A 12,807-nucleotide genomic window follows, 5' to 3' on the forward strand; every position below is an offset into this window, starting at 1 on the left:
TTTTGATTTTTAATGAAAGCTGATATGATGTGGTAGAGTCAAAAGAATGGTCTGCTTCTAATGCTAGCAAGGCAGAGGAAATTTTCCCCAAATGTGCAAAGGAAAAGATAAAATATTCTGGCCTTTTTCTTACTAATCATCACCCTTTCAGCATGCTGGAACTCAGGCCTAATAAGCAAAGGCTGATTAGATTTCAGCCTACTCTTGGTGCTATTTCAAATGCCCCACAGGGGTTCAACAAATCCACTTCTGTCCTCTTTCCTCTGTCCCAAGGGATCCATTAGCAGGAACTCTGGCTGCTTACACAGAACCAACCCAGGCGAATCAAGATAAAAGCCAGGGCCACACTTCACTTGACCGGAGGGCACTCAAGGTTAACAGCATCTCACTCACCCAGTGTGGCCCAGCTGGGAGGCCTTGACTTAGAGCTGGCTCAAGTACGGATGCAATTGTCCACACCACAGACATGCATTGTGGGGAGAACATGCATGTGGTATGTATGATGGTATGTGTGTGGGTGGAGGGGAGACAAACAGACAGACAGCAGTGGAGGCCCAAGCCAGGGAGAGGCGGATAGGAGAGAGGAACTGAGATCAGCATTGCTTAGAAGTTTATTGCTCAAGGCTGACCACCTCACATCGTTCCTTCCTGCCACCACATGGCCTAGAAAATCAAAGGGATCAACGACCTCAAGGAAACACATTTAGAAATGCTTACATTATTTTTGGATATGGCCTATAGGGATTCTTTTCCTTTTCTAATCTTTTCCCTGAGAAAGCGAGTCCCCGCAGGAGTGATCACAGGCCACCTTAAGGCCCCCACGCAGCATGACATCATACAAAGGGGAAGGTCTTTGCTACATCTGATGTGCTCACTGATCAATATTTTTCAAAAGCCAGTGGCCTAGTTCTCTCTGTTCCATTTTTCTCGGCCTAAACCTCACTAAGGAAGAACAGAGTTGAACAGAGAGAAGAGGGCAGCAGTTCAGAATGAATATCTTGTCTAATCACATCTTTGGCAACTATACGAATACACTCCACCCCATTGCGCAAAATCACAAGCCGCCTGGTCTCGATGAGAACAAACGCAGAGCTCTCAGGCTAACTCCCAGGTGCTGACTGCACTGTCAGCAGGCAGAAGAGGGCAACCCAAGGAGGGCCTGGCTCTCCCAGGGACAGAGAGCCCACTCCAACTGGCTTTCCAGGTGGGAAGTCAGGAAGACTGGTACTCCAATGCAAAGAATGCCACCATTATTCCATGGCTTCCAACACAACAGAAGGCAAATCAAGCACCCTGCATCATAAAGGATACAGATTTCTCATTCTAGCTATGAAAGTCTGGATGAGGAGGTGATCTCCTACTCCCTGTGACTCCCCTGCCCCCAAATCCACCCCCTTAGGATGAAGTTCTACTATAAACCTTTAAGAGCTTTATTTGCTAGATGTTGTGTTAAAAGCAAACTCTGCAGATACAAACCTAAACATGAAACAACTAAACATGACAAATGTCTGAAACCTGACACTCACAACCACAGGAGTCACCAAAGTCCTGACCAAAGTGACTTAAAAATAACATCTGAAGACCTAGTGTTAGCTAAAGTCATAAAACTTACACTTACATCTAAGTTCATATCTTCACAAAACCCTCCGTAAAAAGTAACATCTGACCCAACACTACACAAATGGCAAAGGAGAGAGTGATATATTCTTCAAGAAAAGACTAACTCAGCAGATTCAGGACCTGGAACAGAATAATCAGATTTCTCTTGAACCAAAACTCTGCATCGAAATTGTATAAAGCCCTATCTGGTATAAGGAAGAATGACACATTTACTAACTTCTGTCTGCCAGGCTAGTCAATATTTCTTAAAAGCCTCTAAGAAGGTTATTTAATTGGTGGCATAAAGTCCTGTAAAGCACATTGCCAACATACAGGACCAAGAAAAATGAGCCCTACGGGAGGTATCCAGAGGTTGCTGGAGGTAAAGGTCACCTGATCTGACCCCAAGCAGAAACAGTTATTCCCTCTGGCACTGGGATAGCTTGTGGTCTTTCCTAAAGCGCCTCTGAAACCCATCACCCTATCTCATCCTGCAACCCCATGAGTTAAAAAGGAGCCAGAATGAGCAACCATTTTGCAAATGAGGAAATGGGGCTCAGCGACTTACCCAAGGTCACCAAGCTGGTAAGTGGCAGAATCTCCTTGGCCTGAGTTCAGAGCTCTCCCTTCAATGCTGGATGAACCAATTCAGTTCACATCTTGTCCCAAATTCTCTGAAATCTGTACTTAACTGCTTCCTGCAACACTGCATAACATAGCCTTAGGTCTTCACCATGGCTTTCTCATTACAGATAACTTCCAAACTCCTGGACTGCTGCTTTTCCAGGCCTCAACTTCTGCCCATCACTGTTGAAGTCTTGTTTGCCAGTTCTATCACATCTAAAACCCAGTTCAGGTGGGATATTTGATGTTAGGAGACACCGCATTTTAGTTGCCTCCATCCATCTTAAATTTAAGGGCGTTTAAGGATGTCATTTGCCATTTTTTCCTCTCCTAGCATTTCACTGATGTTTACTAGTCAGTCTGGACCTTCCTCAAAGAGGTATGTAGACAACAATGTCATCTCCTTTCAATAGCTGGTATAAACTGGAGGAAAAAAACACATGACTTGCCCAAGGCCGTGGTTCAGAATCCCTTAGTTTGAGCTACCACCTTCACGCCCAGAGCCCAGTCCACATGAACTCAAGTTTTAACACATTTAATTGAGATTTTTCTATGGAATAAACTGAGTCTTGAAAGAAAAGTTTTCCTTAAAAAATTAAACATATTTGCTGATCATGGCCAGCAATATAAATCTATATTAGAACAACAAGAAAGAGGAGAAAACATGTTTTTCCTCCTTCATGTCAGGGCCATTGCCACCATCCTTTATCACTGTGTGTGTTTTCTAGGCAGGACCACTTAATCCCTTACACATAATTAAAAGAAGTAAACACAAGTTTTATGGACATACACGCAAATGTATATGCACACACAGCTTACCAAAAAAGGAAGAATAAGGCAGACTTCACAAGACATACTTGATACGTCTCTGCTTTACTGCCATATTGTATGACGGCCAACAACATACATATGCGTGAGCATGTGTTCATATGTGGGAACACAGGCACACACGGATGGCAAGGCAGACACATCCTCAACTCCCTCACTAGGCCTCATAACCACCTTCCATTCATGGCCAGCTTTGTTTAATAAAATAGTAACAGCTAACATTTATTGAGTACTTACTGTGTGCCAGAGACTGCTAAGTACTTTATACGTATTACCCCATTTAATCCTCACATTGAACCTCTGGGGTAGATCACTGACCCCTTTTTACAGACAAGGAGACTGAGGAGGCACATAGAGACTGAGTATTTTACCAGAGGTCTTACAGCTAGAAAGTGGAGGGCCTAGGATTTCAAGCCAGGAGATGCAACTCCAGAGACACTGCCTCCCATGTGTTTGACTATTCTTAAGAATTCTTGGCTATGGGTCTTGAGACCAGAAAAGACTCGCTGCGCTAACATGGCACATGGTTAAAATGTGAAATCAGGAAGTGAAAAACCACAAATCAGGAGCATTTCCTTACAGCTGCTGGGAACTGGGGCCTATATTTTAATGAAATAAAACTGGCTGGATGGGGAGGAAATGCAGTACATTCACATTCTCTGAAAATGAAATAGCAGACACTGAAAAGGGTGCCATGACCCAGCCTCAGAAACAGCACACACATCTATATTTTAGATCCTTCCGGGGTCTTACAACATGTGAAAACTTTACCAGGCCGATTCATTCACTGACCACAAAAATATAACAACAGTGGCTGAAAAAAGTCTTTGGGTCAACTGAAAACTTTCAACACTCACACAGCCTAGTTTTTTATATCCCGCATCCCCATGACAGAACACAAGTAAAACGACAAGAGTTTAAATCATTTGATATTTTCAAGGAACCCACTAAATTAATCAAATGGATCCTCACCACATGCCTAGGGAACATGGCAGTATCCTGAAATCACATTGCAAGAGAGAAAACATTAATAAAAGTAAAAGAGAAAATCAGAAGAAGACTCTAATTTTGTTTCCAGAGTTAGTTCTGGCATTTTCTCTAGACGTGGCCCAGGGACCACCTGTGTCAGAAGGTTGACATGCAGGGCAGACCTATGGAACTGCTCTCTCTGGAGCTGGCACCAGGGACCTGTATTTAAACCTGACTCCCTCGGGCTGGCCCCATGGCTTAGCGGTTAAGTGCGCGCGCTCTGCTACTGGCGGCCCGGGTTCGGATCCCGGGCGCGCACCGACGCACCACTTCTCCGGCCATGCTGAAGCCGCGTCCCACGTACAGCAACTAGAAGGATGTGCAGCTATGACATACAACTATCTGCTGGGGCTTTGGGGGAAAAAATAAATAAATTAAAAAATTATAAAAAAAAAAAAAACCCTGACTCCCTGAGTGACATGACCATGAAAATCTGAACCTCAACAACGAATCAGTGCCACTAATTACAGGTGACAATGGGTGACAATGGGAAAATGCCTTGTGGGAACAGGTGGTCTCCCTTCGGAGGACTCTAACCAGTGATTCTCAGTCTTGGCTTCACATTAAAATCACCTGGGGAACTTTCATAAAATTACCGATGACTTTCTAAATAACAGTCCCTGAGGACTAGGTCTCTATAGAAAAATGGCTTCTTCCAGGGCTGGAGCAAAGAAAATGCAAAATGAGACTAGAGTATCTGGGTATGCCAAAATTGATGAAGTGCTCAAACACTTGAGGGGTAATTTCAAAAGGACACAGGGATCAGCTTGACAGGGCTTCCACTGGCCAAATTTGGGACAGTAACAGCATGTACCGAGGGATGTATTATAATTTATTCATTTCAAAAGAATTCATGAGCCCATACTGATACCTTCAATTGGTAACTAGGTTGACAGCTAGCTAGCTAGATGAATGGATAAGATTAGATGGATAGGTGTGGGGCAAGAAGGGAAAGCTCTTCTTTACAAAGAATGTCAACTAATAAATATAGAAGTGATAGAAGCAGACAATCACCATTTTGTAACCATTCCCAGAATCAGTGGTTGCTAAAACCACTGGGTGAAAGCTTGTTGGGGAGTAGGATATTTACAGAGGCTCAAAGTATCTCCCCACAGATTATTTATTAACTACAAAAGGAAAAATAGTTCTCTTAGAATGGAGAAACCTGGCAGACTCAGCCTTAAAGTTCATATTGCCAATGATGGGTCAAATTAACATCAGGTGCCTCCTGTGATGCGCTGAGGACTTAACATCACCTACAGAATGCTCCTGCTCCAAACATTTAACCTAAATCTGACCATGAGGAAACAATCATGCAAATCCAAAATGAGGGACAGTCTACAAAAACTGACCTGGTTTTTAAAAAGATCTTTTTTGAGTCAATATCACATAAGATTTTTAAAAGGCTAGGGAACTGTTCTAGATTCAAAAAGAGTAAAGAGATATAACAAGTAAATATTACGCAATCCTTAATTGGATTCAGGGTTTTTAAAAAATGTTATAAAGGATATTACTGGACAAATTGGGGAAATCTGAATATAGACTAATATCCAGTAATAGCATTATATTAATGTTACATTTCCTGAGTGTGTTACTTCCATTGCAGTTACATAGGAGAATACCCTTCTTCTGAAGTATTTATGGATGAAGTGTTCTGATGTCTGTAACCTACTTTCAAATTGTTTAAGAAAAAAACAAAAAGTGTGTGTGTGGATACACACACACATATATATACACACATACAGAGAGAGAGCACAAATGTGGCAAAATGCTAAAAATTGGTGAATCTAGATGGGTGTTCATTGTACTATTGTTAGATTTTCTGTACATTTGAAATTTTTCTAAATAAAAATTTTAGGGGAAAAATACAGATGCCTGGGCCCCACCCTTTGATACTGCAATGTCACTGGTCTGGGTGCAGCCTGGGCACCTGGATTTTAAGAGCTCCCCAGGTGATTCTAACATACAGCCAGAGTCAAGAGACATCTAGATAGATCAATTCGCCAAAAATAAATGGGACTTCTCCAGCACCATGTTATACAGGTCCTACATTCAGCTCTTTTCCCAAAAGGGAGAAAAAAATCAAATTTTTTTGGCAATATTATCCAAATACATAACCCAGGTGAACTCTGCCGTGCTGTGATTTTGATTTCACAGACCTTTGGAATAGTTGCACTAAGCCATCTCTAGCTCTAGAAATATGTTTCTGGGGAACCAGGGGATGGAAAAGACCATGGTCTCTGCTACAGTTCATTGGCAAACACTGCTGGGGGTGCGACAATTCCAAGTTACCGAGCAGCATTTCAGCTTCTTGAAGAAGCTGTTCTTGAGTTGGAAACCTCAATTTGTTCAAGGGGCCAGGCCTCCTATTTCAAGATGGAAAAACAATACAAAGTGAACTAAATAAATATGGAGAATCACCCATTCTACTCAGGACATACAGTGGATTCTGGGTGCCAGGGAAGAGAAAACTGAATTCCTGATCTTATGGACTCAGCATCATACCCTTTCTTGGAACGATTCCCACTCTTCCCGTTTCAATATAATGTAACTCAGAGGAAGAGGAGGATACTTCAGAGGCTGATGGCATGCCAGAAAAAAAAGAACTCGTGAGGCTTTCTTTACAAACCCCCCTTAGGTGTGGTTGGACTGTTGCAGTGGAAATGTTCAGTATTTAATTAACCAGCACTATTTGGTCCTGGGAGATGAGCCTGCTTCATTCTCCTAGGGATGTACATAATCAACATCTTTGCATGTGTGGGGAGAGAGGGAGAATCTCCCTCTACCCTTTTCCTTAAGGTTTTTATGGCTGGCCAAATAATTTACAAGACAGGTTAGCAGGAGAAAATAATACCAAGTTTAATAACATGTATACATGGGAGAAAGCAAGGACACTGCATTTCTCAACACAATAGCAGAAATTCTCGTCTTAAATACCATGTTCAGCCAATGACCAAGGAGGATGTTGGGGGTGTGAGGAGTCAGTTACAGGAGATTACCACTAAAGCACAGTAAACAAGAGTAAGGTTATTATGCAGATTTAAGGCCTCACCTTCCACATTGATAAGTCTCTAGAAATGAGGCCATCCCCCCTCTTCCCAAAACAGAGAGGGAGATACCTTTACAAATGGAGATTTCCCTTATAAATGTAAATGTTTGTTTGGCAACTCCTTGCAGGGCCATCCAGAGAATGTGGCCAGAGAGACAGAACTTCTGATAAGATGGGCTTTTGCTGCCTTTCCTATTGTAACATTTATCCTACATTATCTTTACAGCCATCATGATAGAAGATCTGTTCCAGGAAGGAGCCACCATGTCAAATTCTTTAGGCAGTTAGTGGGGGAGGTCAAATGTCCCTCAGAGAAAACAATCAAGGTAAAGAGGTATATTTTAAGATGGCCAAATCTTGATCTCCCACACATGGCAGAAAACAGTAAATCCATTTGCCTGCTACTTCAAAGGCAAGGTTCATCTGAAAAGAGGTGATAGCTACGCCAGTGCTCATTTGCTCTCAAGTCCCACCAGAATACAGGAGAAAAATGTAGAACCAGTAGGGAATCATTTATGAGGGCTTCTGAGCCATGGGGGGCAGGGAGGGAGTTGGATAAAGTCAAAAGTCACATAAGGAAAATCAACTGAATCTTGTTGCAGATGAAGGAAACGAACATCGATTAGATATCTGCTATGTGCCAAGAACCATGCTAGACATATTATGTGCCTTCCCTCAAGTTCTTGCACCAACCCTATGAGGTTAGGGGTGATGGCCCCATCTTTATAGATGAGCACAGAAAGGCTGGATAACTTGTCCAAGGCACACGAGTTAATAACTTGTGGTCTGCAGCCCTCTTCTTCCACTAACCCAAGATAATACCACGAAGGCAGATTGGGAGTACATTTCCGGGGGACTTGGGATGCCAAGGATGAGGACTTCATTTTATGAGCACCTGCCCCGACAAGGTCTCTGGACAGACAAGTGACAACAAGATGTGATGACGACCATGATCTAGGGAGAAGTACCTGGTGTCAGGTGGGTGCAGGACAGCTTGGGGGAGGGAGCCTAGGAGCAGGCAGACGGCCCAACAGAAGACAATGAAAGACAGAGAAAGTCCGAAAAACACGGTGGAAGGAGTCATATTCGCAGGGAAGGAGAGAGAGATACACAGTATCATCATCAGCTGATGTGTGTCTGTTGCCCCCTTTGGGAGCCAAGGACCCTCTCTTACTTGTCTTTGATCCTCAGCACCTAGCTCAATGCCCGTTAGAGCAGACAATCTATTCTTGATAAATGGATGGATGAACAAACTAACGAGTACCTATATCACATTCTGTCTGTGGATTGCGGTTTTGGGAACACAAATTCCCAGACAGTCAGAGGGGCACTGGAGAAGGACAGAAAGGGTGGAGGGAAAGAGTTAAAGCCTCAATCTGATGTTAAACAGTGCACTCACCTACGGGTGCTTAAAAGCCGATGCCAAAATGGTTAAGATGGGAAATTTTACATTATGTGTATTTCAACACAATTAAAAAAAAAAGGCCAGGGGCAGGCCCCGTGGCTTAGCGGTTAAGTGCGCGCGCTCCGCTGCTGGCGGCCCGGGTTTGTTCCCGGGAGCGCACCACCGCACTGCTTCTCTGGCCATGCTGAGGCCGCGTCCCACATACAACAACTAGAAGGATGTGCAGCTATGACCTACAACTATCTGCTGGGGCTTTGGGGGAAAAAATAAATAAATAAATTAAAAAAAAAAAAAAAAGGCCAATGCCACCTTGACTTGTTGCAGCTACAGGGATGGAAAGATGGTGGCCCCTGTAGTCTTGCCACTGTGTCGAAGGTGCCTCATTCTCCACCAACACTGTAGTCCGAAACATCTGTGATACTAGACAATGCCTGATATACTCTAACTGCTTTCTTTTTACAAGTTTATGGTCCACTGTCATTTGTCCACACCAAACAGTAGAGCAGGGCTATATCTGACCGAGAAATTATGTATATTTGATTTCAAATTTAGTCCTCTTAGAAGACAGAAAATACTTGTTCTAAGTAGGCAAGGAGATACCTATGTATAAGAATGTTCAGGGCAGCACTGTTTCTAAGAGCAAATGCATCCACGCACAGAGATCTACACAGGAAACACCCTAAATGTCCACTGAGAAGGACTGGCTACATAAATCATGGTATGTCTGGGCTGTGGGACACTAAGCAGCCATTAAATCGAGCAAGCAGCTCTATGTGTACTGACGTGTAAGAGGTGTCCATAATACGTTAAGTTAAAAGAGCAAATCACCTATTATGTACACTATGATCCCCAACATTGTAAACACACACACACACCATCCTTCCCTCCATAACCTGCACCATGGACTCTTTTATTTACTCCTAGCACAGAGTATGCACTCAACACAGTTTGCTAATGAATAAATGGATTCACTCAACATTCAACCAATATATGAGGGCCTAATACAATTAAACGAATGAGAGAATGGGTGTGTGTGTGCATGAACACAGTCGTGTAAGCACAGAAAATGGTATAGAAGCACACACCCCAAAGTAACAGTGATATTTCTGGAAAGCGGGATTAGGGGAGTATAAAGAGACACTCATTTAAATGTTTCTGCACATCAATTTGTTTTTACAAAGAGCATGTAATACACCGTAATAATTTTTTAAAATCATTACAGTCACATTAAAATAATTATCTTGCATTATGAAACTTATCCTTCTGATCACACTTCGATGACATTAATAGTAAACCTAGTTCCTATTCTCCAAGTAAGTAAAAAATATCAATTGAATCAGGCAAAAATATGGTTGTCACAGGGTGAATCACAAGGGGGCTCTAACCTCCCAATGACAACTTGTGGCTGGTCCATGAAGACAATGGGAGGTGTGGGCCCAGAGAAATGGCTCCACACCTGTAACCCACACTAGTTATTATTCTGATCAGACACTGTAACAGAAACCCAAGGAGCCCCATAATATCCTAGCAGTTACCAATCTAAGGTCACTTCCCCTGGCCTGACTCTGCAGACCACACAGCCCAGCCAGCCATCTCCCTCCCAGTGGCAGAGGGGCCCTGTGTCCATCTTCTGAGCTCAGTCACACTCAGTGACTCACAGGAGAACACACACACACACACACACACACACTTGGTCATGGGAGCTCTCTCTCTGGGTTCCCCTAACAACCACTCCTTTTCTCTAGCACTGTGCTTATCCACTGTATTTAAATCATCTCTGAGTGTCGATCTATATGTTTGTCTGCCCCCCTTCAGCTCTCACACCTCTCAGCTCTTTTATACACACCTTTTTCAACAAATGCAACTCATTTGCCAACACCCACATATGCCTCATGATGGTTAGGCGGATGCCATTTCATCACAAATGCCCACTCCCGATCTATCTCTGAGCCCAGGTGCCACATATCTAGAAACAGAGGAGGGACACAAATCCCTGATCTAGTTCTTCCTCAGTCCTAGAAACTTCAGAATCTAATGCCCTGTTTAAAGAAGCCACTGAAAGCAGTCTTAAAGTTGGTCAATTAACATCTGACCAAAAAAATTTGAGTTTCTACTGCCAGCATAATACAGAAAGGGGCCATCCATTTAATAAACTGAGTTTCTGAAAAGAGAAGCGGCATATGGATATTTTGAATGTTAACACTGTCACCTGATATTTCCTTAGAAGCCACATCTATAATTTTGGTGCCATGGCATGAAGAACTCCTCCAACCATAATGTCCTCCACCTCAACCGTCTTATAAAAACGGTGTGAATCAGCCATCTGAAAGGACACACGAGCTCTGATTTTACAGCCATGGACACGTGGTCCACACAGATAGCATTAAAGCACATAAAGAGAGTCCTGGGCCTCACAACACTGGAGAGACAGATAACCCAGTGGACCCAGCATGGCAACCACCTCATGGAGCCCACCCCATGGCTCTTTGCCTCAGTTTTCTCATGGAGAAAATTGGAATGATGGGAACAGACCTACTTTACAGAAGGGCTCGCTGCCACATGACTCCCTCCCTTTTTCCATTTGTCTTTACATTCATAAATATGTTAAAATACAACTTTGTTAATTATTTATACCAGTTAACCAATTTTCTTTTACCAGCCTTCCCTTCCCATCAGAGTGAGATAAAGGAATCGCACTGATAAACAAAGTGACGTCCTACACATCCTGCTGGTTTTCTCCTTTCCTTTGGCTGGTCCCAGGAGTTGGTTCTGGCCTTTCAGCACGCCTCTTAATCCGAATGACCCAACCCACAGTAGACCATACCAAGGGGACTGGTTTTGCTCCAAAATGTCCCTGGCCTGACTCCCCCAGCCCAGGCCACCACTTCTCTGAGGCAGGGAGTCTGATGTGCAGAGGAGAAAATCCAACACATAAAACACATTGCTTTTCTCTGCTTTAGCAAGGCTGATTTTGGCAAAATGTCCAAAAGAACTCAACATATTTATAGAGTTCTGTTTGATCTACTTTTAAATGCTCCAGGCAGAGTCATTCAAGTGAAATGGAATACAGAATTTCAAAGGAAAAACTGAAGGAAGATTCTAAATATAAGTTATTTGTTGAGCATAAACAAGATTTCTCCCTTCTATCCAACATACTCCCTCTAGCATATCTATTTTTAAAGGCATTCTCAAACTTTGCTGCTGACAAATGGATCTATCAGACCACTAACTTTTACAATTAAGGGGGAGACAGGGAACAAGAAGAGGGGAGGGGGGGAGTGTGCACGTGCACACGCATATTAGGAACTGTAACAGTGGTCTAGAAAAATCCTAGAAACCCTCATCTGGGGTCCATTTCTCTTGCCTATTCTTAGAGAATTCTCAGGGGGAAATACTCACCATAAACAAATCTAGAGTTTCCCAGTTTTTAAAATTAGTACCAAAAAATGGCCATGGTACTGGGAGATTTAAAGAATGACCAAAAATTCCACATCTCTCTCTCTTCAGGAAGGAGGAAAAAGATCTTTATTGCAGGTAGTCAAAATGGTTTTTAAATTTTGACTCATTTTTAATATAGTTTCCCTTCTCATCCCCATCATATAAAGAAGGGGGAAAGCCTAGGTATTTATGAATTTTCTTGATGCAAATGAGGGTTTTCACCCCCACAATTCCTTCCTCTGTATCTAAAAGCAGAGGTTCTTAACTGGGGCTTGTGGATAGAATTCAGGGGGTCTAAACATGGATGGGAAGAAAATTACACCTTTATTTTTACTATCCTTGAACTGAAATCTGGTCTTTCCACTCTGCATATAGGCAACAAACCACACTGGGACTAGCAGCACCCGTGGATTTGATTTATTTCCCATTACCTGGATAGATATTTTCATTTCAAATCATGGTCGCTGCAGTTATCTTGAAATATTCACACTCATCCCTACTTCAAAATTATGATAGCTTCTCAACTCACTGCTGGGTCTTGCTATTTAATGCATCAATAAAAGATACATATTACTGAAGTTTTTGCAATATTTTGATAACTATATTTCAGTATAATTGGTTTCCTTTGTAATCCTATGGGTTATCGTTTATTCATTTACAAACCTTATTCTGAAAAAGGGTCCATAGGCTTCACCAGACTGGCAAACAGGTTCCACAGCAATTTTTTTTTAAAGTTAAGAACTACTAATCCCTGCTTTCAGGGATAGTTTGCAAGGAAATCCAAAGGTGCAAGGGGGAATTCTAGATATAAAATAAAGCAGTAAACAAAACATTT

General features: G+C 42.5%; 1 protein-coding gene across 3 annotated transcripts in view; it reads right to left on the reverse strand.

Moving 5' to 3' along the window:
• The window catches only part of SH3KBP1 (SH3 domain containing kinase binding protein 1), a 337,148-nt gene that overhangs the window by 176,345 nt on the left and 147,996 nt on the right, over positions 1–12,807 (reverse strand). The window lies entirely within an intron of this gene.

This window comes from Diceros bicornis, chromosome X, assembly GCF_020826845.1.
Source record: "Diceros bicornis minor isolate mBicDic1 chromosome X, mDicBic1.mat.cur, whole genome shotgun sequence".
In the NCBI taxonomy this organism is placed as follows: domain Eukaryota; kingdom Metazoa; phylum Chordata; class Mammalia; order Perissodactyla; family Rhinocerotidae; genus Diceros; species Diceros bicornis.